The sequence below is a fragment of the Tachypleus tridentatus genome, unplaced genomic scaffold, assembly GCF_004210375.1.
Source record: "Tachypleus tridentatus isolate NWPU-2018 unplaced genomic scaffold, ASM421037v1 Hic_cluster_2, whole genome shotgun sequence".
Lineage (NCBI taxonomy): Eukaryota > Metazoa > Arthropoda > Merostomata > Xiphosura > Limulidae > Tachypleus > Tachypleus tridentatus.
The window spans coordinates 47,209,577-47,223,513 of record NW_027467782.1 but is presented as its reverse complement, the minus strand read 5'-3'; the positions used below and the strand labels follow the sequence as shown (position 1 = coordinate 47,223,513).

At 34.6% G+C, this 13,937-nt stretch overlaps 1 long non-coding RNA gene across 1 annotated transcript; it reads right to left on the bottom strand.

Moving 5' to 3' along the window:
• Nucleotides 1–8,900: 8,900 nt before the first annotated feature.
• Nucleotides 8,901–13,314, bottom strand: LOC143242432 (uncharacterized). Its single transcript, XR_013022686.1, has 2 exons — nucleotides 12,831–13,314; nucleotides 8,901–9,130 (listed from the first exon to the last, which is right to left on the bottom strand). It is a non-coding gene; the product is annotated as an uncharacterized LOC143242432 (long non-coding RNA).
• Nucleotides 13,315–13,937: the final 623 nt, after the last annotated feature.

Sequence of the window (13,937 nt, the reverse complement as noted above, 5' to 3'; positions counted from 1 at the left end):
TCTTATCCTTAATGTTTAAGTTACATAAAATTAACACAAGCCCAACTGATCTTTTCAAAATCTTAAATTTATGTCCTCCCATTCTACATCTTCAAGTTAGAGCACAAATAAGTTATATGCCTTCATCCTATCAAATCTACAGACAATCTTTCAGACTTCAATAATACCACTTTTTATCCTTCTTTGAGAGAAGACATCAGGAAATCTTCACCTTTCAACATGTGACCATTCCATCTCTAAAATCACCCTAACAGCTCTCCTTCAAACCTTTTCCAACAAGACAATATCCATTTTTAGATAAATGGATAAATCTGAACAGAATATTCCAAATCCAAATAAGGTCTAACTTCTGATTTTTTTATATGGGTAATTACCCCTTCTGATTTGTCTTCAATATGTATGTAAATGCACCTTAAGTTTCTATTAGTATCAACCTTAACACTATTTTAACAGGCTGAAGGACTTATTCACCTCGATGCCAAAATTAAATAAGTTCCCATTTGTATTCCATATGATACAAATTATAATAAAATTGTAATATTTTGCATTTACCACGAATTGTAATGAAAGATCAAATGGTAAATATTTTTCCAATTTTTACAAAGTGTATCTGTAAAACTATAATACTACAGAATTCTCAATAGAACTTAGAAATACGAAATTGGTTAATGTTATTGGAAAACTTTCAATACTATAAAACGATTAATACACGTAATGCAAAAGCAATGTCTCAAGCTCCAACCCCTAAACTCCAATTAAAACTATTCTACGTTTTCACTATTAACAGTAACACTAATAACAATGGTCCTATTTGACTAGATTATAGGATATTGGAAGAGTTAAACCTGTCAGTTGTGAAAGTAAGAACCCTAAAAATCACTGATTTAGTAATTACAACACTAATTTGACTATTTCAAGCATCTTAAGTCGCTTGAATTCTAAAGTTGAAGATGAAATTCGAAGTCCCACAGAAGCCAATGAACTGGCACATTAACCTAAATCATTGAACTTTCAAATAAGTATATAATACATGTATTACCATACATATTAGAAATTCTTGGATAACAGCCAAAAATATACTTTCACAAACGCTAACTTCTCATAGTTTACAATTTTAATACCGCCATTGGTGACGAAAGCGCCCTCTTTAATAGATATTTTTGTAAATGATATAGAAATCCGTTATCAGACGAATTGTGAAATAGTTTATATTTTCATTTTTTATTTGTTTGTTTGTTATTCTTTTTACGTGTTTGTTTCTATTTTTTTTATTTTTGAGGGTTTCCTTTTCCGTCGAGATTATGTATTCCGTTATACTTTTTATCTCTACGAACTATGGTTCTATGATGAATTTTACTTCGTATAGAATATGTAAATAGTGCATACTTCAGTCGTTTATATTATCGAATAATAAAACACTGTCCTACCTAGACTCTAAAAGTAAGCATCTTTAGTTATCTGCCCGGCTCTGGCTAGGTGGTTAACGAACTCGACTCGTAATCTGAGGGTAATCTCACTATTCGTTGGCAAATGAATAGCCCAAGAGTTGGCGGTGAGTGGTGATGACTAGCTAGTTACCGTCTCTCTAGTCTTACGCTGCTAAATTAGGGATGGGTAGTACAGATAGCCCTCGTGTAGCTTTGTGTGAGATTAACAAACATCTTTAGTTATAAAGAATATATCTATATATTTATGAGTAAAAAGCTATACAATGGATTATTTACATTGTGCTAATTACGGCTATCTTATAATGAGTAAATTCACTGATCTAATTTTTTTCTGTAGTTCAAAAAATAACAGTTACAGTATTCCTGATTTTCGTGTATTTTGTATTTGTTCCGCATTTTGAAATATGTCTTCAATCACCAAAAATGATTATACTTTGTAGGTTCATTACTCTCCGCATTGACTTTAAAGGCGTCATCCTGCAAATTGCTAAAATTATTTATATTACAAATTTACATTTAAAACAAAAAGAAGTGCTTCAGCACTAGACACTTACAACGTAGATAAATTACCAAAAATATTTAAAAATTAATATCAGTTACCAAATGGCATAGTTTCATTTTTCTCCCCCATTTTGGTAACAAATTCCTTTTAAAAACTAACAATGGGCCCGGCATGGCCAGCTGGGTTAAGACGTTCGACTTGTAATCTTCGGGTCGCGGATTCGAATCCATGTCGCACCAAACATATTCGTCCTTTTACGCCGTGGGGGCGTTATAATGTGACGGTCAATCCCACTATTTGTTGGTAAAAGAGTAACCCCAAAGTTAGCGGTGGGTGGTGATAACTAGCTGTCTTCCCTATAGTCTTACACTACTAAATTAGGGACGGCTAGTGCAGATAGCCCTTGAGTAGCTTTGAGCGATATTCAAAACAAACAAGCAAACAAAATCTAACAAATAAAACAGAATTGTCATAATAAATAAGGATTGTTTGAACAGAAAGGTAAGTGTTTATTCTCAAAACAGTTTATTTTTTAAAACTTTTTTGTTGAACGACATTTCATTATACATTTATAATATGCATTACATAATTACCTGAATGTTGACTGTATCGGGAAAAAAATGAGCGTTATGTAATAGTGGATAAATTCGTCAAAATTATACAAAAATTTTCAGGCCTAGTATGGCCTGGTGTTTAAGGCACTGAACCCATGACTTGCATCTCATGGGTTCAAATTCCATCACCGAACGTGCTCACCCTTTCAGCCGTTATAATTTACTTTCAATCACACTTTTAAAACGCCCCCTGCTAGTACAGCAATATATCTCCGGATTTACAACGCCAAAATCAGAGATTCGATTCCCCTCGGTGGGCTGAGCAGATAGCTCTATGTGACTTTGCTATAAGAAACACAAACAAACGTACAAAAATTTTCTTAAGCGTATTATTTATAAGTCACCAGTTAAGCGTGATGTATTTTACTTTGTTTTCGTTGTATTTCGTCTTCCTAGCATGTATGTTGACTTTGTTTTCGTTGTATTTCGTCTTCCTGGCATGTATGTAGCAAGAGTAAACTGAATCCGAAATAAGTTTTTGTCATTACTGTTTCAACACTTCACTATTATAGTTCAAAATGTATGATTAATCAATTTATGACTACTTTATGAAAATTTTGCAACTATTTTCAGTAAAGTATAGATGATTCATTAAAAGTTTTTTTTTTCTCTTCTTGCTAAGGTAAACGTTAAATTGAAACGTTTTCGGACTATTAGTAATTACTCAGAAACTATTAAATTGCTTTGCACAACTCTTGTTTTAGTCACTACGTGTAAGTAGTATCTATTGACTATTTTATATAACAATCTAATATTTATCGTTTTTTTTAATGTTAAAAGAATGTTTTACTGATCATTTTCCCTATTTGAGAAGCTATGCAAGTAACGAAATTGAATTTGACATATTTTAGTCTTAAAAATAATTTCCACCTTTAAAAATTAAATAAATAATATCTTATATCAAAGTTTATTTAGCCTGAATATCTGAATAAAAATCACGTTTTCAGTTTTTCTGTTAACTGAGATGCGGGACCATACGAAAACATGGAACTTACCACCTTCTATATTCAAATACTTCTAAGTTTATTTTGGTTATTCTGAAACGAATTATTTAATTTTGTTCATATAAAATTATACAAGTTTAGATATGAAACTGGGGGAGAGAGGTTACGTTAATAATTGAAATGTATTTTGCATAGCAATTCCTCACATGTGCATTTTTTTTCATTTACCTGACACATTTAAACCAACCTGGAGATTTTGAATCGAGTAATCTATATTTAAAAGTCAATTTGTTCAAGATTAACTTAGTAAAATTTAGTTTTATATACTTTCCTATAAATATAAGCATTAAAAAAATTATCTTAGGTTGTAACGAAATAGTGAACTAGTTAAAATTAGAAACCTTTGTTTTGTATGAACACCAAGAGAACTCAGTATTGTTGCCTGATAATTACTTCTGCTACCTGGATTTAGAACAACTTATAACAACCTAAAATTTTGTTTGAATAGTGTTTTCTTAAAATCATGGATTTTACTAATAACATTTTAAACTGTGAAAACATATTGTACTGGTAAGCCCTCTGGTAGAGCTTTGACCTTTGAAGCTAGAAGGCCGAGTTAAAATCCATGTGATATTACTAAACATTCCCTGCACTTTAAGGTGTGGATGCGTTATAAGAATGAGTCAACCTCAAGTAGGGTGCTGCAGACTGGCTAGCGTTACTCAAAATTAGAGGCTATGGTAGATGGATCGTTTGGGTTGAGAAAATATTTTACGTAGAGGAGCGAACAACGTTTCGACCTTCTTCGGTCATCGTCAGGTTCACAAAGAAAGAGGTAACTGACCGGAAGCTGACCACATGTTTGAAAGGGGGTTGTGTAACTGAGTGTCGGAATGTAGAGGGCGGTGTTATATGTTTGAATATATAATTTTATTTATTTTATTATATTAATATTGGTATAAAGGCGTTCCTCTATATTGGTTTATTTTGGGTTTAAGTTGTTGTATAAGTAAGGCTTCTTTAATTTTGCGTTTGTTTATGTTTGTTTCTTTATTTAGTATTTGAGTGTTTCCTATGGTTATGTTGTGTTTATTTGACTTGCATTGTTCGAAAACGTGTGAAGGTGACTTTTCATGTTCTTTGAATCTGGTTTCCATTTTTCTACTTGTTTCTCCAAACGAGCCGTTTTTTACATATTTCTCTACAAGTGGGTTTTTTCGACATCACTGATGGTAGATGGCTTCGCGAGAAATTCAAAACAAACAAACTCGGGTTTTGCGACATCATGACCTCAATACGTCAGCCATAGTTATCTTGTGACCCGTAACAGTTTGTTTGTTTGTTTTTGAATTTCGCACAAAGCTACTCGAGGGCTATATGTGCTAGCCGTCCCTAATTTAGCAGTGTAAGACTAGAGGGAAGGCAGCTAGTCATCACCACCCATCGCCGACTCTTGGGCTACTCTTTTACCAACGAAAAGTAGGATTGACCGTCACATTATAATGCCCCCACGGCTGGGAGGGCGAGCATGTTTGGCGCGACCGCGATAGGAACCCGTGACCCTCAGATTACGAGTCACACGCCTTAACACGCTTGACCATGCCGGACCCCATAACAGTTATATTTTTAATGTTTAGTGAGGAATCTACTGAACGTAATAAGTAATTAAAGCATGTTTTATAGTATGAAAGTCCTGATTGTAACAATTAAAATGTATTGACCAATAATATCATGTTATCATCAGGTAAAATAAATGTAAACATGATTTGTTCGGTGGTTACGAGATACTGTAGGTCAAAACGCTGTAATTATTAGAATCATAACTTTCCTATTTTGCAAGTAGCTGTTGTTGTATCTTGAAACTTTTCGTAACTGTTTCGTTTCGATTAATGGGAGTAATTATTTGAACACACGAAGGCACGTTCTCGTGATGAAAGGTGTCTTCAGCTGTCGTCGAGGGTAACCACCCTCATTAACCTCTACCAAACAGATTTCCACCCTCATTAACCTCTAGCACACAGATTTCCACCCTCATTAACCTCTAGCACACAGATTTCCACCCTCATTAACCTCTAGCACACAGATTTCCACCCTCATTAACCTCTACCACACAGAGTTCCACCCTCATTAACCTCTACCAAACAGTGTTCCACCCTCATTAACCTCTAGCATACAGATTTCCACCCTCATTAACCTCTAGCACACAGATTTCCACTCTCATTAACCTTTAGCACACAGATTTCCACTCTCATTAACCTCTAGCACACAGATTTTCACTCTCATTAACCTCTACCAAACATATTTCCACCCTCATTAACCTCTAGCACACAGATTTCCACCCTCATTAACCTCTACCACACAGATTTCCACCCTCATTAACCTCTACCATACAGATTTCTCGTCGTTGTGTTTATTCTCATGTTGAAGGTTGGAAGTTTACTTTTTCACTGGTGTTTGTTGAAAATATGAAGTGTGTGTTTCTGATAAAACGTTATGTTAAAACAATACACCATGAAGTAATTCGGAAGATTTCAAATTAATATTTCGTTCTTAATCAACCTATCGTATCACGATTTCAAACAGCCGGATTTTGTTTTAAAATGTTAATTTCACTGAATGTTAATACGTATCAAACTTATGATATTTACTAACAAGACTGATACACAGTTTTCATTCTTAACCCAAACATATTTTAACACCCAAATAACAATACAATTTATAATAACAATCATCACAAATATTGGTTTATGTACAAGTTTGCAAACTATACTGTCTTTCATCTGGCCCAGAACTGAACATCATCGATGTCCAGGTTCACAACCAGCGAATTAATTTTGAGTCGATATTGTTACAATTCGCTGTCTATTCCTAGCTCGTCTCACGCCGCTCATAAACAAACTTTTTACTGACGAAGATATTTAACGTTTTCCTCGAAACACTAACGTTCGAAGTTAATTCACTTAAGTTAAACGGTTTGTAGTGTTCGAAATCTATAAACGTTTCTGGTCAAATATTTATAACTTTCCGATTAATAAACATTTATCACAATTATAGCTTCTGAGGTTTATATTATACTGACTGTAGCAGACCAACAATATTATTAAACTGACTCTTGGCACATTAGTTTATAAAGGTTTAGGGTAAGGTTCTTGAAAGTACGGTTGGCAAAACTATTTAAAGAACAGCTACTATTTTCGTAAACAATTTTATTATTGATTCTTACTCTCGAGAATCTTCTACAAATTTGGACAATAGGCGGGTCTTGCACATTACACATTTAACAATACAAGGTACAATATATAACAATATACTTAAACATATATTAAACTGAAACAAACAGAGATATTAAAATAAATATACATTAGTGTGTCCTCTATAGGTCAAACGGAGAAATTCAGAACTTGAAGTTCAATGTAAGAAATACGTAAAATATTTAAAATAAATCAAAGCAAGTATATTTATTTTGTCCTACATTTCTTTTGGAAGGCATCTATTTTATAAAGTTGTTTGTTTTTTTTGTTTTTTCCATTGAAGTAATAATCCTTAAAATTGTTTTATTTTATTAAAAATAAAGTTTATACTTTCTACTCTGTTTGGCCTGCCATTGCCAAGTGGTTAAGACTTCCCCATCCCCATCACACCAAACATGCTCGCCCTTTCAGCCGTGGGAGCGTTATAATGTTACGGTCAATTTCATTATTCGTTAGTAAACGAGTAACCCAAGAGATGCCTTCCCTCTAGTCTTACACTGCTAAACTAAGGACGGCTAATGCAGACAAAAAAAGAACAGAGATTACGTAAAAAAGTCCATTGTTCCTAAGTTGTTAATAAATCTTAAAACAGTAAACGAGAAAACAACTGCGAAATTGTATTCAATTTTGTAGATTTCTTAAAGCACAAAAGTACACAATCTATGCTGTGCCCATCACGGGTATTGAAACCCGGTTTGTAGCATTTTGAGCCACGTGGGAGCTGACTTTATAGGACAGTTTACGATAACAGTGCAAAAGGCGCAAGGCTTAACAAAACATATCGAAAACGTATTTCGTTGGAGGTCGTTCTTTAATATCGATTAATAAGAATCACACACGTGAGGAAAAACTGTACGCACGTGTACGTGTATAAGGCATACTGTACATGCTTCGGGCAGAATCTCTATCATCATACACGGTAAGATGTAAATTCACAGAGATTTTCAGTGTATTAAAAATAACAGTCAGATAAACTTTTCTCTAGAATCATTATTCTATTTAAAACCATGCTCTGTATGTAACACGTATATCGCTTTAACAAGTTCAAAGTAACGCTTTTCAAAACTCTTTTACATAAATTATATTTCTTCATGTCAGGTTACCTTAAACAATGGAACTTCACGTGACCTTCGGTCGAATGTGGAAGTTTCATAGTTTTCAAAGTTCAAGGTTGCAAGGGCTAACTAATTGTATATTGCATATAATTTTTTTTCCCCCTCGTATGTTGTCATGACAACCGAGTATCAAGGTCGAAAGGCGCGGTTGATCACGTTTTTTGTCTCGTGTGTGCATGCAAGCAAGCTCTGTCGCCAAGCGAAGATCGATAATTTCCAGGCAGCGTCAGGTTTCCGTCCTGAATCAAGGCTTTACAATGCTTTATGACTGATACAATACGATTCTGGCGGCTGTAACAGTCTTACCAGAAATAGATTAATTACAACTGTTACGAATACGGTTTAGACTAACACGTTACTCGTGTATATAAAAGAACAAAACGTACGCGGAGTGAAAAGAAACAACCAAAAAAACACCCATTAATGAAATGTATATATATCCACATAAAAACATTAATCATAATAGAATATTTGAATTAAATAAATGAGAAATTTGCATCGAACTTAATAAAAAACAAGTTTGATATATTCCTTATAATATTGTGATTTTATATTCCGCAACACCAGACTGTAAAACTGATTTTAAAGATATTAAAACACCTGGAAATTTACAGAAGAAGTAAAGTGAGAAAAAAATTATATTATCTGTTTGTTTCAGCCTTGAAGACCAGAAAATATATTGCAAAATTTTTCTACAGGGTGGCCCGTAAGTCCCTACCAATCAATATGTTGTTATAAACAACGTTATAATACTAATGATGAAATGAAGGCAGCTGCTACCACGGCATTTGGAACAATAATCCCTGCCATGTTGAGGAAAATGTCTCAAAACATGGCGTCGCATAATATTATGAAGCGAGAATGAGGGACAGCACAGAGATACACGGGATACATAAGGTATATAGATGGGTAGAGACTTACGCGCCACCCTGTAGATAGTTTCGTAAGCGCCTGCTGACAACCCACAGTATCAAAAAGCGTATTGTGTTCGTGTTCTCTCTTTATATTAAATAACAAATATCGTTTGATATACGTAATATTTTATTTCATTCGTATCGATATGTTTACAGCAATAATTTTAACCGTAACGGTTTAAATATGTTTAACCCGTCAAAGAAATGTTCACTTTGCTTCATCGTGAATTGTCTGTGTTTTTTTCGTATAAGAAAGCCACATCGAGCTATCTGCCGGGTCCACCGAAGGGAAGTGAACCGTAGACTTACCGCTCGCTGTACCAGGTGGGAACTCTTCGTGAACTATACAAGAGAGAACAACAGTTTATATATTTTATACAGTATAGAGGTGCAATTGTAACTGCACAACAGCTGTTGGAGTTGTGTTTCTAATTAACACCATGAATTATTGATGAATTTATTTAGCAAATTATATTTTAATGAAATGTTAAAAAATCTAGGTGTATATCTAAACAGTTAACACCAGTTTTTTGTCTAATAAAATATTAATGTTTATTTTTCACATTGCTCATCTTACTATAACAAATTTTTCTCCAGCCGAAATTATGGTTTCCTTTCTTCAACTCTTGTTTCCACAAATTAGACAAAGTTTTAATTCTACTCGTGTTTTGTTCAGATGGATAAACCAGCATGGCCACAGAACTTGGTTCTGGCGTTTTATATTTTGAAACGTTAAGTTCCTGGTGATTTTTTGTTTACTTCCTATCGATTTTTCTATATTATTTTGATGGACTGTCACAGACTAGCATACTTTCTGGTTTGTAAAGTGTTTTGGCGTCTTCCAAAACGTGGTTGATCTATGTAGCTGTCTGATCTCCAGAACATATCATAAATTTAACCACATCACTTATACACCGGAAAATTTATGATGATGACTGAGGAAGGTCGAAACGTTGTTCTCTCCTTATCAATAAAAGGGTTAACACCCTTACCAGCCGTTCTGATACAAAAAAAAAAAACAATAAAAAATACATGAACGATTGTCAACAACGGTTAGGTTACGATTGTTTGTTTGTTTTGAATTTCGCGCAAAGCTACTCGAGGGCTACCTGTGCTATCCGTCCCTAATTTAGTAGTGTAAGACTAGAGGGAAGGCAACTAGTCATCACCACCCACCGCCAACTCTTGGGCTACTCTTTTACCAACGAATAGTAGAATTGACCGTAACATTATAACGCCCGCAGGGTTGAAGGGGGCGAGCATGTTTGGTGCGACCGAAATTCGAACCCGCAACCCTCGGATTACGAGTCGAACGCCTTCACACGCTTGGCCATGCCGGGCCTTTAGGTTAGGATATCTACATGTATGAACTAAACACATCGGTAGTCAGCAAGAGGTTGGTTATATCTACTTGTAGTAATTTTTACATAAGTAATTGTTTGTTGTTTCACTAGCACAAAAGATGCCCTGTACTAGAGTTATCGGTTTTAGAACTAGCAAACACGATTCGAATTAATGTTATACGTCAAAATATTCTCAGCACTTCAGGCTATAGATACCTTGTTATAGTGACAGCCAATCCCTTAGCATAGGGCGTAGCGTGCTGGATGCCTTCCCTTTGGTCAGTAATTCGAAATTAAGGGCAGTGACAAATAGCCTAATAGCTCTGCCATGAATACAAATTCTATTAGGCAGAAAATAAAAGTACATAAAACGCTAAACAAACACGCGTAACTTTTACAGATGTGTTGTTTCCAGTTCGTAGACTCGTGTACTTATGTACGTTGGTCGTCGAACTACGACCAACCTATTAGCCAATAGTAATAAACAACCGACTAACGTTGCATATTATTTACGGAATAAAACAACAAAAAAACAAATAGTTGAAGTCAACTAACCAAGCTCTTTCTAAGTTAATACACACGTTTTATACGTACAATTATGACACACCTCTGTAAGTTGGTTTCTAAACCACAGTTTTTACGTGGCCTTGACTTGTATCGGTCATGACTTGGTTCTTTAACAATTTATTTTTTTAAAGATTCAGATATGTTCTTGCCCATCCGACGGTCCTTAAAACTTTAATATGGTTGTTAATCGTTCAGCTAGTAAGTGGATTTCTTTACGTGTACCAACAACAAAAACTAAAAAGCGAAGAATGAATGTCAACTTATTTAGGAGCGGTTGCCTCCAGGGCTCGCGACAAGACTTGCAGCTGCTACATAGCAGGGGTTACCTTATATATCAGTTCTTAAATAGAAGAGAGTCTCAGACTAAATAAATCTTGAACGACTAAATTCTTGTACAGTGAATATCGTCATGGTTTAATAACAATCTGGACTAGAACGTGTTGGACAACCGAGCAAGGCAGTTCAACTGCAACTTATTTTTCGATAGATTAGGTTTAACAAAAGGCTTCGTTACAAAACCTTACAAGAACTTTAGAAAGTTTACGTTTCACATTACAAATTGACATGTTTTTAAAGCGCTGTTGAACAAAAGTAAAGAATATTTATGTAGAAGAAAAACAGTTAAATAAATATGACAAAATCCAATCCATATCTCGAACAACGATATTTACAGAATAGAGTGCTTTTCCATAATACTCAGTTTTTTTGAAAGTTACAGGAAACATCTAGATTACAATCTTAAATATGATTTCATAAAACTTGTATTAGTAAAGATCTTACTCAAATAGAAAACTAAAGTTCTTAATTTGTTTGAAAATGTTAATGAACATTTATTTCCTAAACGATTTCGGTCTTTAGCAAAATCGTGAAGTTAATTTACTTTTGATTAATGGTAAAACAAACTTTGAGAGAATGAAGTTTAATACTTTAAAACAAAACATCTTCAGAGCCATAAAGAAAAATTCACGATTATGCTCCTCTTTTAATTACATGAAGGCCCCAAGAACAAAACACAAAACCAATGTATAACTAAAAATTAGATACTCGTGCGAAGAATCTTATATATTAAGTTGGCAAACAATATATAATACACATTTCAACAAAGCGTATAGTATGTTCTTGCAATAATAAAACATTTTATTGTGCTTATAAATAGTTTTGCCAACTTATTACTGTAAAAATAAAAACTTTATCTGTAATGAATTCCACAACGCGGCCTGGCATGACCAAGCGCGTAAGGCGTGCGACTCGTAATCTGAGGGTCGCGGGTTCGAGCCCGCGTCGCGCTAAACACGCTCGCCCTCCCAGCCGTGGGGGTGTATAATGTGACGGTCAATCCCACTATTCGTTGGTAAAAGAGTAGCCCAAGAGTTGGCGGTGGGTAGTGATGAATAGCTGCCTTCCCTCTAGTCTTACACTACTAAATTAGGGACGGCTAGCACAGATAGCCCTCGAGTAGCTTTGTGCGAAATTCCAAAACAAACAAACAAAAAACAATTCCACAACGGACATGTAAATAGTGAGAGCCCACCGATATAAACGGGCACTTTTCAAGCAGTGTGAACCGTTAGAAGAGACTACGACTATAAACGGGCACTTTTCAAGCAGTGTGAACCGTTAGAAGAGACTACGACTATAAACGGGCACTTTTCAAGCAGTGTGAACCGTTAGAAGAGACTACGACTATAAACGGGCACTTTTCAAGCAGTGTGAACCGTTAGAAGAGACTACGACTATAAACGGGCACTTTTCAAGCAGTGTGAACCGTTAGAAGAGACTACGAGTTGCTTCTAGTATTCAGAGTACAAAAACCAGAAGAAAATTATTTTATTCCAATTCAGTTGTCCTTATGAACGCTTTTAAAAATCTGAAACTGAGTTATTACGTAGTAACACTTAGTAGAAAAATCGATACCTTTATTTTAACGTGATGTTACCTTAATTTTCAACAGATGAAATATGTTTTCTTACTAATAACTCGCAGCATGGAATGTAAAACCAGTGCACGTCACTGCTTAATAACATGTATTGGTTTCTAAATTAATATTAATGAGTTTATTACAACTAACGAATTCTGTCAAGTTATCTATTTATGCGTATTATTAATCAACAGTAAATTATTATACATCTTACCAACTAACAGCTGCTGTAACCAGTTTACCCAAACAAAGCCCATGTGAACGCTGAGGGCAGCGACATGCCGTTCAAGGCCATAAGCTTTGGAGAAAGTAAATCACCTTGAAAGAGAAGTCGTTTTTAGGCAATCCTTGACCAAGAACGCGGTCTAGCGCTCAAGCAGTTTTTAATGTTGAGATTAAAGTCGTAACCGGCTTTGTTTAGAATTCAAACTACGTACCTTCCGAATTCAGAAGTGACCTAAGAGCTGATCTGTTTATGGCGACACCACCAACACAGTTCGTTTTCTCAAGGCTAGAACGTAGCGTATAATAATACTCTTCGTGAACGTTTAAGACGACGCGTACGACAAACAATGTCAGATAAACGAAACCGGATGTGTACGTGCGTTTCGATAAATGAAAGGAAATACATCAACAAAGTACATCAAAAACATTTTTCTTCAGTTTTTCGAATGCGGAGGAAAACATTAACAACGTTATCTTTTGAAAAATATACAACCAATAATTCTACATTCTATAACGTTTTCTTTTGTTTTACGTTGTTGTTAAATATTATAATTTTGAAACCATATCTGCATTATCTTTAACCTCAAACACGAGCTCGTAGACTAGACAATTATTTTTTCCGTTTTGCTTAGAAACTCCATTTCTTTTCCCTTCAAAGTAATCGATCTCTATTTCTATATTTGATAAAGACTATTGCAGTTTGAAAATAATTTATTTTAGACATACGTGAGAAATAAAAAAGTCACCTAGTTCTAGAAGCATAAACCCTCTATTCAATTTTCAAGTCAATATGGCTACTCCATCGAGATTGAACTAAGTCCGAAACACTCTCGAATCCGACAGAATTTGTTCGATAAAACTGACATATTTCGTTAAAAAAATCTTAATATATCTACATAACCATAGTTTTATTGTATTTTACACCTAATCTCTGTTTGACAATTTATAACTCAAATTTACTATTAAAATATTACTTCTCCTGACCCAACACTTATACCAATAAAACCCATCTAGCAGCTGCAGAAAGTCTTAGGACATTCACTTTTACGCGGGAATGAGATAGGTATAAACGAAACCCCGCCTAGTTAACTCAAAT